This window comes from Rhinoderma darwinii, chromosome 3 (genome assembly GCF_050947455.1).
Source record: "Rhinoderma darwinii isolate aRhiDar2 chromosome 3, aRhiDar2.hap1, whole genome shotgun sequence".
Classification (NCBI taxonomy): Eukaryota; Metazoa; Chordata; class Amphibia; order Anura; family Rhinodermatidae; genus Rhinoderma; species Rhinoderma darwinii.
Window position 1 is genome coordinate 126950997 of NC_134689.1, and position 17779 is coordinate 126968775.

General features: G+C 44.3%; 1 protein-coding gene across 1 annotated transcript in view; it reads right to left on the reverse strand.

Moving 5' to 3' along the window:
• Positions 1-17779, reverse strand: part of DRAM1 (DNA damage regulated autophagy modulator 1) — a 133863-nt gene that overhangs the window by 18418 nt on the left and 97666 nt on the right. The window lies entirely within an intron of this gene.

A 17779-nucleotide genomic window follows, 5' to 3' on the forward strand; every position in this document is an offset into this window, starting at 1 on the left:
AGATTTTTTTTCTCATAGATTGATACAGAATATTTGAAGGTAATCTCCCCTAGAAGCAGAAGATGTTAAGGCTGAACCATTAGTATTCCACATTCCGTTAAGTAGGTAATGCGGCAGAGCGAGACTATGGACAAATGTATTGGCAAGATCTGCCATTTGACTGCCATGCCGCTCCCCTGTTTCATATTGTAGTGTTCTGGTTTTACATGTAAATGGCATGACTCTTAATGCTTATCAGCTAAGTACAAACTATTCTACTTCTGAATTGCTATTATGGTTAAAGTGGCCAAAGACTGAAATGAATGGGATTTACCATCACTATTGTCTAATGGACTGTGTACATCATTTTGCAACACCATACTTCCACTGTCCCTTATAAATCAGTACCAGGATCCAGCTGGCATAGAAAGAAGACTCAGAATGAATTGTATTCTTAATTTGTTCAAATGTCTGCATGATAGGAATAATGCCACACTATTCTAGTTGGTTTAATTGAAATCAATATATTTGCCTATGTGTTGCTATCACACTGCTTCTGTCTTTAGCTATTTACTGAAGCTTTAACCCCTTAACTGGTACGTAGCAGCCGTTAAGGGGAAGTATGGAGCGGGCTCATGGGCTGAGCGCGCTCATACACAGCAGGTGACGGCTGTGTGACACAGCCGACATCTCACTGCAAAGGGCGGAATCAAAGTTCACCTTTAATGCCACGGTGAATTGTGAACATGGCATTTAAATTGTTAGAATCAGGGGGCGCCCCCTCAAACACGCCATCGCACCCTCAACGGTACGATCGGCCGTTTACAGTGGTTGTTATGGCAGCCTGGGGGCCTAATAAAGGCCCTCAGGTCTGCGATCTTTGTACTCCTTTAAAGCCATGCCTCCGGCAGGGCTTCAAAGAAGACTGTCAGAATCACGATATACTGCAATACATTAGTATTGCAGTATATCATGCAAGCGATCCCACGATCGCTGCCTCAAGTCCCCTTGGGGGATTAATAGTTAAATAAAGATTTTTATAATGGTCCCAAAAAAATATTAGAAGTTAAAAAAAAAAAAAACCTTTTCCCATTTTTTCCCTAAAGCAATGTTAAAAAAATAAAAGTTAACATAACTTGTATCACCGCGTCCATAAAAGTCCGAACTATCACAATATAGCGTTATTTAACCCGCTTGGGGAACAACGTGAAAAAAACAAATAAATATATATATATATATATAAAACATGCAAATTGCTGTTTTTTGGTCACCTTCCTTAGCTCTCCAAAAAAAGGAATAAAAAGGTGATTAAAAAGTCGCATGTACCGCTAAATGGTATCGGTAAAAACTACAGCTCGCCCCGCAACATTTAAGCACTCACACCTCTAAATTGATGGAAAAATAAAAAAGTTTCGGCTCTCAGAATATGGAAACACAAAACATTTTTTTTTTTTAGCAAATAGTTTTAGATTTTTAAAAGTGGTAAAACATAAAACAAAACATATAAATTTGATATTTCCGTAATCATATCAACCTGTAGAATAAGGTGAATATGCAGTTTTTACCGCCTGGTGGACGCCGTAAAAACAAAACCCCCCCAAAAATTGTGTAATCGCTGTTTTTTGCCCATTTCACCCCACAAATATTTTTTTTTTCCGATTCCCAGTACATTATGTAGTACAATAAATAGTGCCATGAAAAACTACAACTTGTCCCGCAAAAAACAAGACCTCATATGGCTATGTCGTCGAAGAAATAGAAAAGTTAAGGCTTTTGGAAGGCGGGGAGGAAAAAAACGAAAATGAAAAAATCAAATTTTCCTGGTTTTTAAGGGGTTAAAAAAATGGGGTTGTGGGATGAGAATAATTAGAGCATGTGCACACGACCTATTTTCAGACGTAATGGAGGCGTTTTACGTCTCGAATTACGCCTGAAATGACGGCTCCAATACGTCTGCAAACATCTGCCCATTGCCTGCAATGGGTTTTACGATGTTCTGTGCAGACGAGATGTAATTTTACGCATGGCTGTCAAAAGACGGCGCGTAAAATTACGCCCGCGTCAAAGAAGTGCAGGACACTTCTTGGGATGTATGTGGAGCCGTTTTTCATTGACTCCAATGAAGAACAGCTCCAATTACGTCCATAATAGACGCCGCGAAAAACGCGAGTACATGCAAAAACGTCTGAAATTCAGGAGCTGTTTTCTCCCGAAAACAGCTCCGTAACTTCAGACGTATTTTGCGTTGCCGTGTGAACATACCCTAATAATAATAATAATATTTTTGGCATTTTGAGCAGTGGCGTAGCTATAGAAATCGCTGTCATCGCAGTTGCAACTGATCCTCAAAGCTTAAGGGGCCCACAGTCCCCCCCAATATCAAGCACTTCTGGGCCCGTCACAGAAGCTCCTGACGGTGTCAATTTATCTTTTTTGTCTAATCTAGGATGTGAATTTATTTTGGGATCTGGTTTGGGTTCTCAATTGATTTTAAGGCCTAGTCTGGGTGTCTGAATTTATGTTGTGGTCTGATCTGGTGTCTGAAATAATTTAGAGGTCTGGTCTGAGGTCCGACTTAATTTAGGGGTATGGGGTCTCAATTAATTCTAGGGTCTGATCTCGGGTCTCAATTCATTTTGAAGTCTGATCAGGGGTCTCAATCTTTGGGTCTGAATATAGAGGTCCGATCGCTGGTCTGAATTTATTTTCCGGTCTAATCTGGGCTTTGATGTCTCCCATGCCCCTATCCTGAATTTTCTACTTATGTGGCTGATGTGTGTGGTAACAACTTTCACATGGATCTGGTAATTGTTTAAAGAAGGGGGGGGCAGTTAAAAAAAAATGTATGGGGCCCAGCGCATTCTAGTTCCACTGTATATGTTTGCTTTTTAATCAAATTGTCCATCAGTGTGATTGGTGAAATTTCCAAAATACATTTTATTAAAATTTCTTTTAACTTTTTTAAATACAGCTGCTTTTTATTCTGTAAACAGAGCAGCTATATCTTGCGCTGAATCCTGTATCCATCAGATCAGTGGCACTGATGATATATATATATATATATATACATTTGCATTATTACGACGTTTACTTTCTAAAGTGAGGTTCCTAGCGCACAGTTTGATTAAATTGTGTGGGCCCACCTGCCACAACAAGGCAACCTCTTTTAACCCCTTAATGACCGCCGATACGTCTTTTTACGGCGGTCATTAGTGGGCTTTATTCTAGAGCGCCGCCAAACTACGTCGCTGCATTAGAATAAAGTAAACAGAGCAGGGAGCCGTGAAATCTCCCTGCTCTCAGCTGCCAGAAGCAGCTGAGGGCTGGGGGCGTCCCTGCTCTGCCGGGTGAGATCGATATTAGTATCGATCTCACCTGTTTAACCCTTCAGATGCGGTGCACAATAGCGAGCACCGCATCTGAATGGTTTTGCAGAGAGGGAGGGAGCTCCCTCTCATCTCACTGACACCCGGCGATAAAATCGCCGAGTGTCTGTGTCTTCTATGGCAGCCGGGGGTCTAATAAAGACCCCCAGGTCTGCCTGCAGCGAATGCCTGCTAGATCATGCCGCAGGCATGACCTAGCAGATGCCTGTCCGTTTTAAACGGACAGGCAGTAATACACTGCAATACAAAAGTATTGCAGTGTATTATAATAGCGATCGGAGGATAGGGAAGTCCCCTAGTGGGACTAGTAAAAAAGTAAAAAAAGTTTAATAAAGTTAATTAAAAAAAAAAGTGAAAAAAAAAAAAATGAAAAACCCAGCTTTTCCCCTTACAAAATGCTTTACTATTAAAAAAAACTACAATAAAGCAAAAAAGTTACACATATTTGGTATCGCCGCGTCCGTAACGACCCCGACTATAAAGCTGTTACATTATTTAACCCGCACGGTGAACGTCGTAAAAAATAAAATAAAAAACAATGGAAAAATTGCTGTTTTCTGTTAATCCTGACTTAAAAAAAATGTGATAGAAAGTGATCAAAAAGTCGCATCTACTCTCAAATGGTACCAATAAAAACTGCAAGTCGTCCCGCAAAAAACAAGACCTTATACAGCTATGCCGACGCAAAAATAAAAAAGTTACAGCTCTTCGAATGTGACAATGGAAAAATCTAAAAAATGGCTTGGACATTAGGGCCCAGAATGCCAGCAGGGGGAAGGGGTTAAGTGAGTCCCTAACCTAAAAATACACCTCTGTTCTGAGTCTAAGGGTATGTTCACACGCAAACTCAAAAACTTCTGAAAATACGGAGCTGTTTTCAAGGGAAAACAGCTCCTGATTTTCAGACGCTTTTTGAGCAACTCGGGTTTTTCGCTGCATATTTTACGGCCATTTTTGGAGCTGTTTTTCATGAGTCAATGAAAAACGGCTCCAAAAACGTGCCGTTTTCGGAAAACGAGGTGTAGAAAATCGCACCATCGGTACAGAACGCCGTATTTCCCATTGAAATCAATGGGCAGATGTTTGTAGGTGTTCTGCTTCCGATTTTTCAGCAGTTTTTCGGGACATTTACGGCCCGAAAAATGGCTGAAAACACTACGTGTGAACATACCCTAAGCCTGCAGAATATACTTGGGGTAGGTAGGAACCAGCTTTACTCTAATTAAATTCACCCTTGGGCAGAGTGGGAGGAGCGCACGACCAAAAATGGAGGCAGTCACCACACCCATACATGTAACACAAAAGAGGTGGGTCAGCACACCCTAAGAAAATGAAAAATGTGCAGGTGCAAGCATGCTGTGACTGCAAACAGACTGCAAAATGTAAGTATTATACTTATATTTATATACATACACAGAAAATACACATATAATATAACTTAGCCTGGTCCTGATGTAAGTGCTGTTCGTCCAGCGGTAGCAGGAAAACAGAGAGAACCCAGAGCTTCAAATGGCCTAAATGTTCCTATCTCTGAGTTGACTCTGCCCACTCCATTAACTCCTCCCTGGGACCACCCATAAACCTTCCAATGTGCATCTGTACAGTGTAGGTAAATCTATGCCCAGTATGCCCAAATGCCTCCACATCCAGTTTACAATGTCTCCTTTCTGTACTGAGAACCTTTGAAATGCTAATAAGGCAGTAGATAGTAATCTATGACCAAATGGCGTCTGGGCATACTGACACCGCAATGGGTGAACATCACTGAATAATATCAGTATATACTATCTCCATTTACCAGGTATATTTTATGTAGTCATAGGACAGAGTGTCCGAATGGACCTGACGGATTCAGGTCTTAGCGAATGATATAGCAGCTCTGTATACAGAATACAAAGCAGCTGTATCTCAAAAAGTTAAATTAAGTTTTAATAAAATGTATTTAGGAAGTTGCACCAACCACACTGATGGACAATTTTATTAAAAAACAAACAAACTAAAAACTATTTCAGAGGTGTACATAACCTTTAAGGTAAGCAATTCACTTCAACAGGTGAACGCAGCCTTCTACCTAAGAAAAGCAATGGCTATTCAATAGGATGACACAAACACTGCACCAAAGGGTTGATCTAATGTATGGTGCAATTATAATAAGGGACACAGTGTATGGTGCTATTATAATCAGGGACACAGTGTATGGTGCTATTATAATTAGAGGTGTAGTGTGTAATACTAGTATATTTTCGGGAGTAGTGTGTGGCACCATGAGAATCTTATCTTTGTTTATAGGTGCATAAATATTTGAAAAGTGAGAAGCTAAAGACATCTGAGCAGCAAACTGCAGAAATGGGCTGTGGCCATGAGAAGTCATCAGAGAGGTCTGGACTGGATGGAGAAGAAAAGAGAAAAAGAACAACTAGAATCTGAAAAGACGTCACCGATGAGTCACGTAATGTTAATGTTTATGCTGCCTCTAATAAGTACTGTAGTCACTGTATTATCTGCAGTGAGATGATGGGTGGTATGATTTTTTTTTTTAAATAGCAATTCCCAGCATATCCTTACCATTGTTCGGGTCATGCTGGGAACAGTTTTACACCGTACAAACCTCTACGGCAGGGGTAGCCTGGCTGGTAAATACAGGGATGATAGGGTTTAAATACAGAAATGATGGTTTGTTATATACAGGGATTATGGTTATTATATACAGGGATGATGGTTGTTATATACAGGGATGATGAGTAGTCCAGCCATCATCCCTGCATTAACCCCTATCATTCCTGTGTATACCAGCTATCATCCCCTTATATAGCAGGTGTCCCCTGACTCCCATTCGGAAATGCGCAAATAGGAGGAGGTGAACTGGAAAGCTGGAGTTACGGAAACAGACTAGTGTGCTTGCCCATTGCTGAGCCTAGCAAGATTTTACTGGTGTTCTTTACTTGGCACTGGAGATAATCACTGATAGGATGACAAGTTCATAAATCTGTCTCACCACAGAACACTATCACAGGGAGACTTCTCTACCATGAGTACCTTAGAGACGTTCCCTTGCTGTGATACTGCTGCCTCTGCTTCTCACGACTCTGTATATGTCATTAGATGGGCTGACACGGAGATTGAGATGCAATGTATTCTTAACTGGTGCTCTGATTTCCTTGCTATCTTCATCAGTGACAAAGTAATACAGGTTTCAGGTAAAAGGGTCCAAAGTGGTAGGATTGCCAAACGTGTGGCAGGAGGTTGGACTGACTCACTCTACCAGCTTTTGTTGATTCATTCTTTTCGTTTGCCCTATTTGAATCACTATGGAATTTTTAGAAGTTAGTTTTTATAGCTGCTTTCTTTAACTGCTACCACACAAGAAGCCCACTTAAATTGCAGAGAACATTAATTCCAATCACAACATTCTACATTAGCCGCTTTTAAAAGGCAACTGATAAAGAATGGAGATTTCTTGTTTACTGTGAAATCATCATACAGCGGGAGGCATGGTCACCATCCTTCTCTCTTCCCACTTGTCCCAAGCACTCTGCAAAGCAGTGTCTTAGCCAACCAGTGGCACAAGAATCGGAACTATGTCACTTGCAGTTGACATCAGACGAAGAACATATCACTGCCATTTGGCTCCTATACCAGGACTTTGGTACTATAGTCAGCATTGTAGAACTGAATGATCTATTAGATTATAACTGGCAACTGGAAATTTTCGCACTTAATTTTCTGCTTAATTGTTTAAGTTATTGCTGACGTGTTAAGACAACTTTTTTTAAGATTTCATTTCTCACAACCTTAGTACACCTCCAGATACAAGGATCGTGACATATATTACTCAGTGTCAGCTTTATATACTTCCTCATTTACACGGGAAATTCTGAAATTACAATGCAGAGATATGAAAAGAATTTCCCTCAGCAGTGAGCAGCCCTAATACCTGCATTATTAGAGCTAGTTCACAGATGCTTATAGTGGAGGAAAAGAGTATTTGATCCCTTGCTGATTTTGTAAGTTTGCCCACTGTCAGAGACATGAACAGTCTAGAATTTTTAGGCTAGGTTAATTTTACCAGTGAGAGATAGATTATATTAAAAAAAAATAAGAAAATCACATTGTCAAAATTATATATATTTATTTGCATTGTGCACAGAGAAATAAGTATTTGATCCCCTACCAACCATTAAGAGTTCAGCCTCCTCCAGACCAGTTACACGCTCCAAATCAACTTGGTGATTGCATTAAAGACAGCGGTCTTAAATGGTCACCTGTATAAAAGACTCCTGTCCACAGACTCAATGAATCAGTCTGACTCTAACCTCTACAACATGGGCAAGACCAAAGAGCTTTCTAAGGATGTCAGGGACAAGATCATAGACATGCACAAGGCTGGAATGGGCTACAAAACCATAAGTAAGACGCTGGGTGAGTAGGAGACAACTGTTGGTGCAATAGTAAGAAAATGGAAGACATACAAAATGACTGTCAATCGACATCGATCTGGGGCTCCATGCAAAATCTCACCTCGTGGGGTATCCTTGATCCTGAGGAAGGTGAGAGCTCAGCCGAAAACTACACGGGGGGAACTTGTTAATGATCTCAAGGCAGCTGGGACCACAATCACCAAGAAAACCATTGGTAACACATTACGCCGTAATGGATTCAAATCCTGCAGTGCCCGCAAGGTCCCCCTGGATGCAGGACCTGGGGCAGGAAGTGAGTGACGTCACAGCGTGATCTCTCGAGAACACGCTGTGTGTCTGTGCACTGCCAGAAGCTGGGCGTTCTGAAGAGAAGTGGATGATACTTCTCGTCAGAACGCCCAGCTAGTAAAAGAAGTAAACAAGCCCAGATGTAACACACATAATACACGCCCAGTTGGACTTTTACTGTAAACACGCCCAGTTGTACTTTTGCAAGCCTCATTTGCATAAATACAAAAATGGTCATAACTTGGCCAAAAATGCTAGTTTTTTAAAAATAAAAACGTTACTGTAATCTACATTGCAGCGCCGATCTGCTCAGTGGCGGATTAAGTGTACCATGGGCCCTGGGCTGTTGATACAACTTGGGCCCCCCTCACACAGAGTTCACAGCAGCACAGAATCTGCACGCTCCTCTCCTGAAATACTCTGTGCTGCTGTGAACTCTGCTCTTACCATTACGTGGTGACTTGCCAATCATTTGAAGGTGTTATTGAGGACAGGAGTGGAGGAGTGGTAACAGACTGAGCTACGTAATGGTAAGAGCAGAGTTTACAGCAGCACTGAATCTGCACGCTCATCTCCTGAAATACTCTGTGCTGCCTTAAACTCTGTGGACAGGTCAGGATCCTGTTTTTTTTTAAATGCTGCACTGTAGCGCAGCCTTATATAATGGATCGAGCGGGTTCCCCAGCAGCATTTAAAAGAAACAGGATCCTGACCTGTCCACAGAGTTTAAGGCAGCACAGAGTATTTCAGGAGAGGAGCCTGTGATTGGCTGCAGAGGCCGCTGCAGCCTGAGATTGGTTGCAGAGGCCGCTGCAGCCTGTGATTGGTTGCAGAGGCCGCTGCAGCCTGTGATTGGCTGCAGAGGCGGTCACGTGGGATGAAGCGTCATCCCTGCAGGCCGGCCTTCTGACGTCATCCTGACGTGCGTGACCGCCACTACAGCCTGTGATTGGCTGCAGCGGCGACATGGATGACACGTCACCGCTGGAGGCCGGACAGGAGGAATGTAAGTATGAACGTATTTTTTATTTTTTTTTATTACATTAAAATTGTATTTTCCGTGCGCCGAGCATGTACTGTCAAGGTTGTTGAAAGAGTTAGTGCAGCCCATTAACTCTATCAGCACCCTGGACAGTAACATGCTCGGCGCACGGAAATTACAGGTTCGGTCCGAAACAAACTTTTTCGTGAAATTCGGCGAACTAGCCGAACCGAACTTTTCAGAAGTTCGCTCATCTCTAGTCATAATGATGGCGGCTGCGCGAAAATCTCGCAGCCGCGCATCATACACTGATGACACATGGAGCCGTTAAGTGCCTTTTGCGCACGGAAAACGCCGCAGTTTTTGCGTGAGCAAAACGCACACGCTCGTGTAAATGAGGCCTAAAGGGTAAGTCAATTTTTAACAAACTTCTAACATGTCATAGTGACATGTCAGAACTTTTGATGGGTGGGGGTCCGGGTGCGGAGACTAAGCGGCAGAAGCGCTCATGTGAGCAAAGAGCCAATTCATTTCTGTTTGGCTTTTTCCGGAAAGCCAAAGTAGCGGTGTACGGGCTCATTGACTTTCTATGAGACCGTACATAAGCTGCTCAGCTTTCCGGAAACAGAAACCAAGTGGCTCAGCGCTCACACGAGTGCTTCCGACGCTTAGTTTTAGTGATCAGAGGGAGTCGGCGAGAGACACTGCTTCCGTAACCATCATTCAGTTTTATGGGACTTACGGATGGTGGATATGTCATACATTTTTCTTATGGGAAAACTGAGGGCTGTATGGGGGGATTATATTGCAAGGGGAGGTGAGTTTGTCTGACTTCTGGGGGCTCTATAGGGAGGTCTGAGTGTCTGATTCTGACATCTCTGTGGGGGGGGGGTAGCCCCCCCCCCATAGAGCCCGTCGCTCAGACCCCCCTATACAGCCCCCAGAAGTCAGACAATTTGACTTACCCTTGTAATATATTAGTAACTAGTGAGGGCTCTATGAGAAGGGGGGATTATACTGAATGGGGGAGGGGGGTTCTAACCATCTAAGTGACTCCAGAGGACTCCATGACTCTAACCTCTACAACATGGGCAAGACCAAAGAGCTTTCTAAGGATGTCAGGGACAAGATCATAGACATGCACAAGGCTGGAATGGGCTACAAAACCATAAGTAAGACGCTGGGTGAGTAGGAGACAACTGTTGGTGCAATAGTAAGAAAATGGAAGACATACAAAATGACTGTCAATCGACATCGATCTGGGGCTCCATGCAAAATCTCACCTCGTGGGGTATCCTTGATCCTGAGGAAGGTGAGAGCTCAGCCGAAAACTACACGGGGGGAACTTGTTAATGATCTCAAGGCAGCTGGGACCACAATCACCAAGAAAACCATTGGTAACACATTACGCCGTAATGGATTAAAATCCTGCAGTGCCCGCAAGGTCCCCCTGGATGCAGGACCTGGGGCAGGAAGTGAGTGACGTCACAGCGTGATCTCTCGAGAACACGCTGTGTGTCTGTGCACTGCCAGAAGCTGGGCGTTCTGAAGAGAAGTGGATGATACTTCTCGTCAGAACGCCCAGCTAGTAAAAGAAGTAAACAAGCCCAGATGTAACACACATAATACACGCCCAGTTGGACTTTTACTGTAAACACGCCCAGTTGTACTTTTGCAAGCCTCATTTGCATAAATACAAAAATGGTCATAACTTGGCCAAAAATGCTAGTTTTTTAAAAATAAAAACGTTACTGTAATCTACATTGCAGCGCCGATCTGCTCAGTGGCGGATTAAGTGTACCATGGGCCCTGGGCTGTTGATACAACTTGGGCCCCCCTCACACAGAGTTCACAGCAGCACAGAATCTGCACGCTCCTCTCCTGAAATACTCTGTGCTGCTGTGAACTCTGCTCTTACCATTACGTGGTGACTTGCCAATCATTTGAAGGTGTTATTGAGGACAGGAGTGGAGGAGTGGTAACAGACTGAGCTACGTAATGGTAAGAGCAGAGTTTACAGCAGCACTGAATCTGCACGCTCATCTCCTGAAATACTCTGTGCTGCCTTAAACTCTGTGGACAGGTCAGGATCCTGTTTTTTTTTAAATGCTGCACTGTAGCGCAGCCTTATATAATGGATCGAGCGGGTTCCCCAGCAGCATTTAAAAGAAACAGGATCCTGACCTGTCCACAGAGTTTAAGGCAGCACAGAGTATTTCAGGAGAGGAGCCTGTGATTGGCTGCAGAGGCCGCTGCAGCCTGAGATTGGTTGCAGAGGCCGCTGCAGCCTGTGATTGGTTGCAGAGGCCGCTGCAGCCTGTGATTGGCTGCAGAGGCGGTCACGTGGGATGAAGCGTCATCCCTGCAGGCCGGCCTTCTGACGTCATCCTGACGTGCGTGACCGCCACTACAGCCTGTGATTGGCTGCAGCGGCGACATGGATGACACGTCACCGCTGGAGGCCGGACAGGAGGAATGTAAGTATGAACGTATTTTTTATTTTTTTTTATTACATTAAAATTGTATTTTCCGTGCGCCGAGCATGTACTGTCAAGGTTGTTGAAAGAGTTAGTGCAGCCCATTAACTCTATCAGCACCCTGGACAGTAACATGCTCGGCGCACGGAAATTACAGGTTCGGTCCGAAACAAACTTTTTCGTGAAATTCGGCGAACTAGCCGAACCGAACTTTTCAGAAGTTCGCTCATCTCTAGTCATAATGATGGCGGCTGCGCGAAAATCTCGCAGCCGCGCATCATACACTGATGACACATGGAGCCGTTAAGTGCCTTTTGCGCACGGAAAACGCCGCAGTTTTTGCGTGAGCAAAACGCACACGCTCGTGTAAATGAGGCCTAAAGGGTAAGTCAATTTTTAACAAACTTCTAACATGTCATAGTGACATGTCAGAACTTTTGATGGGTGGGGGTCCGGGTGCGGAGACTAAGCGGCAGAAGCGCTCATGTGAGCAAAGAGCCAATTCATTTCTGTTTGGCTTTTTCCGGAAAGCCAAAGTAGCGGTGTACGGGCTCATTGACTTTCTATGAGACCGTACATAAGCTGCTCAGCTTTCCGGAAACAGAAACCAAGTGGCTCAGCGCTCACACGAGTGCTTCCGACGCTTAGTTTTAGTGATCAGAGGGAGTCGGCGAGAGACACTGCTTCCGTAACCATCATTCAGTTTTATGGGACTTACGGATGGTGGATATGTCATACATTTTTCTTATGGGAAAACTGAGGGCTGTATGGGGGGATTATATTGCAAGGGGAGGTGAGTTTGTCTGACTTCTGGGGGCTCTATAGGGAGGTCTGAGTGTCTGATTCTGACATCTCTGTGGGGGGGGGGTAGCCCCCCCCCCATAGAGCCCGTCGCTCAGACCCCCCTATACAGCCCCCAGAAGTCAGACAATTTGACTTACCCTTGTAATATATTAGTAACTAGTGAGGGCTCTATGAGAAGGGGGGATTATACTGAATGGGGGAGGGGGGTTCTAACCATCTAAGTGACTCCAGAGGACTCCATGAAGGGGGGAATAACCCCCCCATCCCATCCCCCATAGAGCCCTCAGTATTTCAGTATTTATTATACAGCAGGGAGATTTGAGCGTGTAACTCACTGCTGAGTGTCTATGGAGGGAAATTATTGTCCCCCCATAGAGTCCTCTGCAGTGAGTTACACCGCTCAAACCCCCCCTGCTGTATAATAAATACTGAAATCCTGAGAGCTCTATGGGGGATGGGATGGGGGGTTATTCCCCCCTTCATGGAGTCCTCTGGAGTCACTTAGATGTAAATTAAGATGGAGACGAACATGAACACTAACCTCCTCGTTGCTCGACCACCGCCCTTCTCGTCTGTTCCTCACTGGCGGTACGTGAAGCGTCAGAGGGGCGTGTTCTACCACGACTAGCAGACGCACGTCTGCTAGTCCTATCCAGACATTGATATCCATCCCCCTCCTCCTCATCAGCACTGCGCTGCCCTCTGCTGCAGTCCGCCCGCCCCTCCCTCTCAACGGCCATTAGCGACGCTTCTTGTGAACGGCCATTAGTGAGTCCGACCGGATTTAAAATGATGTGCGTTTCGGGTTGCGATGGGCCCCCTAAAAGCTTGGGCCCCGGGCGGCCGCCCGAAACGCCTATATTATAATCCGCCACTGGATCTGCTCCAATAGGAGATAGGGGTTGCAAAATCTGGTGACAGAGCCTCTTTAAGGAAAAGAGCTTTTATCACTAAATTACAGAGGAAATGTTTAATTTTCCTAATGGTATATATTTCAGAAAGTTTTTATATTTTGGTCTCCTATTATTTCATTACATTTCACAGGAATTTATAGGTTTCTGTTAAATTAGTGCATGTAGCATTCATAAATCTCTGATAGTAGGTTAGGATATGATTTAAAAGAGATCCTACACTTACAACCCAGGAGAAATGTATGCGCCTTGGTGGGTACCACATAGGGACACCTTGACATCCCTTCAACTCGGGACACCACCTCTATGAGCCAGAGCAAAAAAATCATAAATCAGCAGGGGCTGTTGTGGACCCAATCTAACCGTGTATTACTTGTAGTAATGAGCAGCCGATGGCAACTTGCCTCAGCAATATCAGCCAGCAAACTCGGAGGTGGTCGCAATGGTGGGTCTCATTTTAAGGTGATACCAGCCCTGTATGGCTCCTCTATATGTAGATATTGGAACACAGCTTTATCAATGAACCACAAATCCAAGAATTTTATCTACAATTTGAAAACACTTATCTTGACTCAGTGCAACCACAAGATTATCTTTTTTTAAACTTGGCCACATAACTATTTCCTTATTCAGCTTTGCAAGCTTAGCTTGAGAAAAAAGGGGAAGAATTACAGGAGACATATATTTTTTAGAAGGTTACCCAGTTAAAAATAGGACCAGTTTTACCGATGACTACTCTGCCCCCAACTTGAACCCAGCATCTCAACATTGCTTTCTCTCACTGTACTATTGTCATAGCCTTAGGGCCCATTCACACGAGCGTGAATATCGTCCGTGTGCTGCGCATGGAAATCACGCACAGCACACGCACTCATTGATTTCAATGGGGCCGTTCACACATGCATGAATTTTCACGTAGCGAGAGTCCGCTCCGTGAAACTCACTGCATGTCCTATATTGGTGCATTTTCACGCACCTACATGCCCATTGAAGTCAATGGGTGCGTGAAAACTATACATTAATAAATATATAGGACAACACATATTTTTTTCTTGTTTAATTAATAATTAGAAAACCTACCTACAAAGTTTCTGACTGGCAGATATGAATATTTCACATGGACTTAGATGTTTTTTTCATTCAAGTTATCATAAAATAAAGCTGAACAATCTGAGAATCTGAACGGTGTCCAACATTTTTACGTGATTGCAAATAAAGGGGTTGTTTAATCCAGAGTGATTAGCTGAATTTAACTTTTCTAGAAATCCTGCACAGCAGCACAAATATATGGGGATTCATCTCCCTGCTGTATCTTTGGACAGATGACATGAAAAGTGAGGCTAAATTAATAGTCATTCAAATTTTTAGACAAAGTAGTACATGACTGTACAAAGTGTAAAAATATACACAGTGAAAAAGACGGAATATTGAATAGTAACATGAGTAACATACTGTATAACTAGTAGACAATACAAGGTCAAAACTTATCAGTGCAAACATTTTCAGGAATAGCAATTATAGGTCAATAGTTATTTCTGCGTGATAGAATAAGAACCTCTCAAATAAACAGAACAAACTGGCCCTCAAACAGCTATAGAGGATATCATCAAGATCACACGCAAACATAAAAAGTAGAAAGATGATAGGAAAGAGCGGATAAAGAAGTAAAGGAGTAGGAATATGGGTACAGATGTTATGTTGAAAAAGAAATATTACGTTTGTGGTAACAGACACTTTTGGGACTAGATGGCTTATGGAGAATTGGAAGTCAACCAGTACCAAAACCCATCAAAATCTTTGAGATGCATCTAGTGCTACCATGCAGTAAAGAATAAAGAGCCTCAATTCCCACTGCATGGTTAAGGCGTTAAAAGAAGGCACCTACGGGGGTGATACTGACGTCTTTCAATGACCAACAATAGTCTGGTGAGCCGCTGCCAAACGGAGTCTGAGCAGACCTTTTCAAGATAGACAAAAAACCTGGGATTAAAGACAGCAGGACAATATCTTGGAGATAGGGAGACTTGGTTGAAGAAAATGTATTGTATAAGATAGATCACCCAATTGCACATAGTTGGGACTTCTGGGCAATTCCGCCAAATGTGTCAATATCTGCTCCTATTACTGGAACAATGTCAATATCTGTCAGGAATTGAGGGAACACGAAGAGTTCATAAAACAACCAACCGTATAAAAAGGGTCCTAGCTCCTCCTCCATCGTGTTTTCTCTTTTACCTATGGTGCGATCAGACAGGTGACTTCTCCTCCTTAGGTATTATCTTTGCAGGGAAAGTTTGGTGTACTTTGAGTTTGGGGGCTCTTTCTTGGTGTCTTGGGGCTGGACTGAGATCGCTGGTGTTCCTATGTTAAGTCCCAGGCAGTGCTTAATGCTTTGACAGCGACTGGGTTCAGTTGTGGTTCTGTCACTTTCATGCATGCGCCAGATGCTGTAGTACCAGTGAGCCACAGGTCGTGGGTATTTAAATTAAGGCAGGGAGACGGAATTAAAAATGTTCCGTTCTCTAGCCCACACAGGTACGTACCTCAGGTTTAGGGGTGCCTTAATACGCTCTCTTGGCACACTTAGCTGTTAGCTGGGTGCTTTAGTTGTTAGTTTAGCTGATAGGCAGTGTTCAGAAGTATGAACAGTGGGGGCTGCCTTTGACATGCCCATGGGCCTCCAACCTGAATTGTTGGTAGGATATTGAAACCACCTGTACCTGGGGCTGCAGTTGCCTGGATGCAATGTGCAGTATGGCAAGTGGTTTTTCTGTTTTGCTTTTAACTCATACATATCTTTTGGTTCCCTTACGGCAGTTATGCTCTCCTTGGTCTCTGAGCATGTCGAGCGAGGATTCTGAGGTTTTGTGCCAAGAGGATTATTGTGACAGGAGAGCATTGACAAAGCGTCATCGGCTCTCTTGCAGAAATTACAATGTCTCTTTACCTGATGGATGCAAAGATCGTCTTTGTAGTAATTCCGGCTCCTTTTTTGACATTTCTACTGACCACTATAGTACTAGTCATGTTTTTACTTGTATTTTCTGCCTCAACTCAGTACCACGATCTTTCAGAGCTCCAGCTGCATCCAGTGGAAAGCGCTCCAGATCTCCTTCCCAGAGGAATATGCATAGAGGTGCCAGGAGGAAGAGCAAGCCTGCCTCCGCATCTGTAGGGGAGGCATCTATGATGCAACAGAGATCCCAGTAAGAGGCAGGTTGGGCTTTTTTACTCCTCAATAGCAAGATTTAATGCAGGAACCTTGTGTAATGACAGGGTAGGGAGACAGACAGGTGAGCCCTAATCTACCCGCCACTCAGTCCCTGCCTACTTGCAACGACCCGTCCTAAGCGACGGGGTACAACTGGGCGACGGTCCCTATGCTCAGTAAGTGCAAGACAGACAAACAGACAAGGGTACACAGAAGCGAGGGAAACGGGGCAGCTGCCCACGGAGACACCGTGAGCAACAAGAGTAGTGAACGAGCCGAGGTACAAAACACTGAGCAGGAGAGTGGTCAGAAAGCCAAGGTCAATAAGAAGCAGATGATGAGTAGTACAAGCAGCAGCAGCAAGCCAGGAAACAAGCATAGAAGAGTCACAGGCAAAGGAGGAACAGGAAAGGCAGGTATAAATAGACAGTGGGCGGGAGATAGCTCCGTCTGGCCAGGCTGTGATAGGCTCTCCCACTCCTAAGCCTGCCATCCTAAGTGGTGAAGATGGAGTCAGTCTCACAGACATAGAAGCAGGTGCAGACTGATTGCCCACGGGCGTCGACACAGAAGCTGTGTCTGGCAAATCCTTTACAGTACCCCCCCCCCTTTTATGAGGGGCCACCGCACACTTTCTAGGTGGACCTGGTTTATTGAGGAAACGAAGGTGGAACCTCCTGAGCAATACCCCAGCGTGAACATCCTGGGCGGGTACCCAAGTCCTCTCCTCAGGCCCGTATCCCCTCCAATGGACCAGGTACTGGAGGGAGCCTTGGACCAGCCTGCTGTCCACAATCTTGGCCACCTCGAATTCTACCCCCTCACGGGTGAGAACAGGGACCGGAGGTTTCCTCGAGGGAGCCAAGGACGGGGAGCAGCGTTTAAGGAGGGAGGCATGAAAGACGTCGTGCACTCGAAAAGTCGGGGGCAAATCCAGTCGGAAGGAGACAGGGTTAAGGACTTCAATGACCTCGTACGGCCCTATAAACCGGGGAGCAAACTTCTTGGACGGAGCTTTAAAGCGCAAATTTTTAGAAGATAGCCACACCAGATCCCCGACCACAGACAAGGGGTTAGCAGAAGGTTTTCTATCTGCCTGAGGCTTTTGTATGCTCTGGGACGCCTCTAGGTTCTTCTGAACCTGGGCCCAGACTGTGCACAGTTCCTGATGAACGACATCTACCTCGGGATTGTTGGAACTACCAGGTGAAACGGAGGAGAACCGTGGATTAAACCCAAAATTACAGAAAAAGGGGGAGACCCCTGACGAGTTACTAACCCGGTTATTAAGGGGAAATTCGGCGAGGGGAATGAATGAGACCC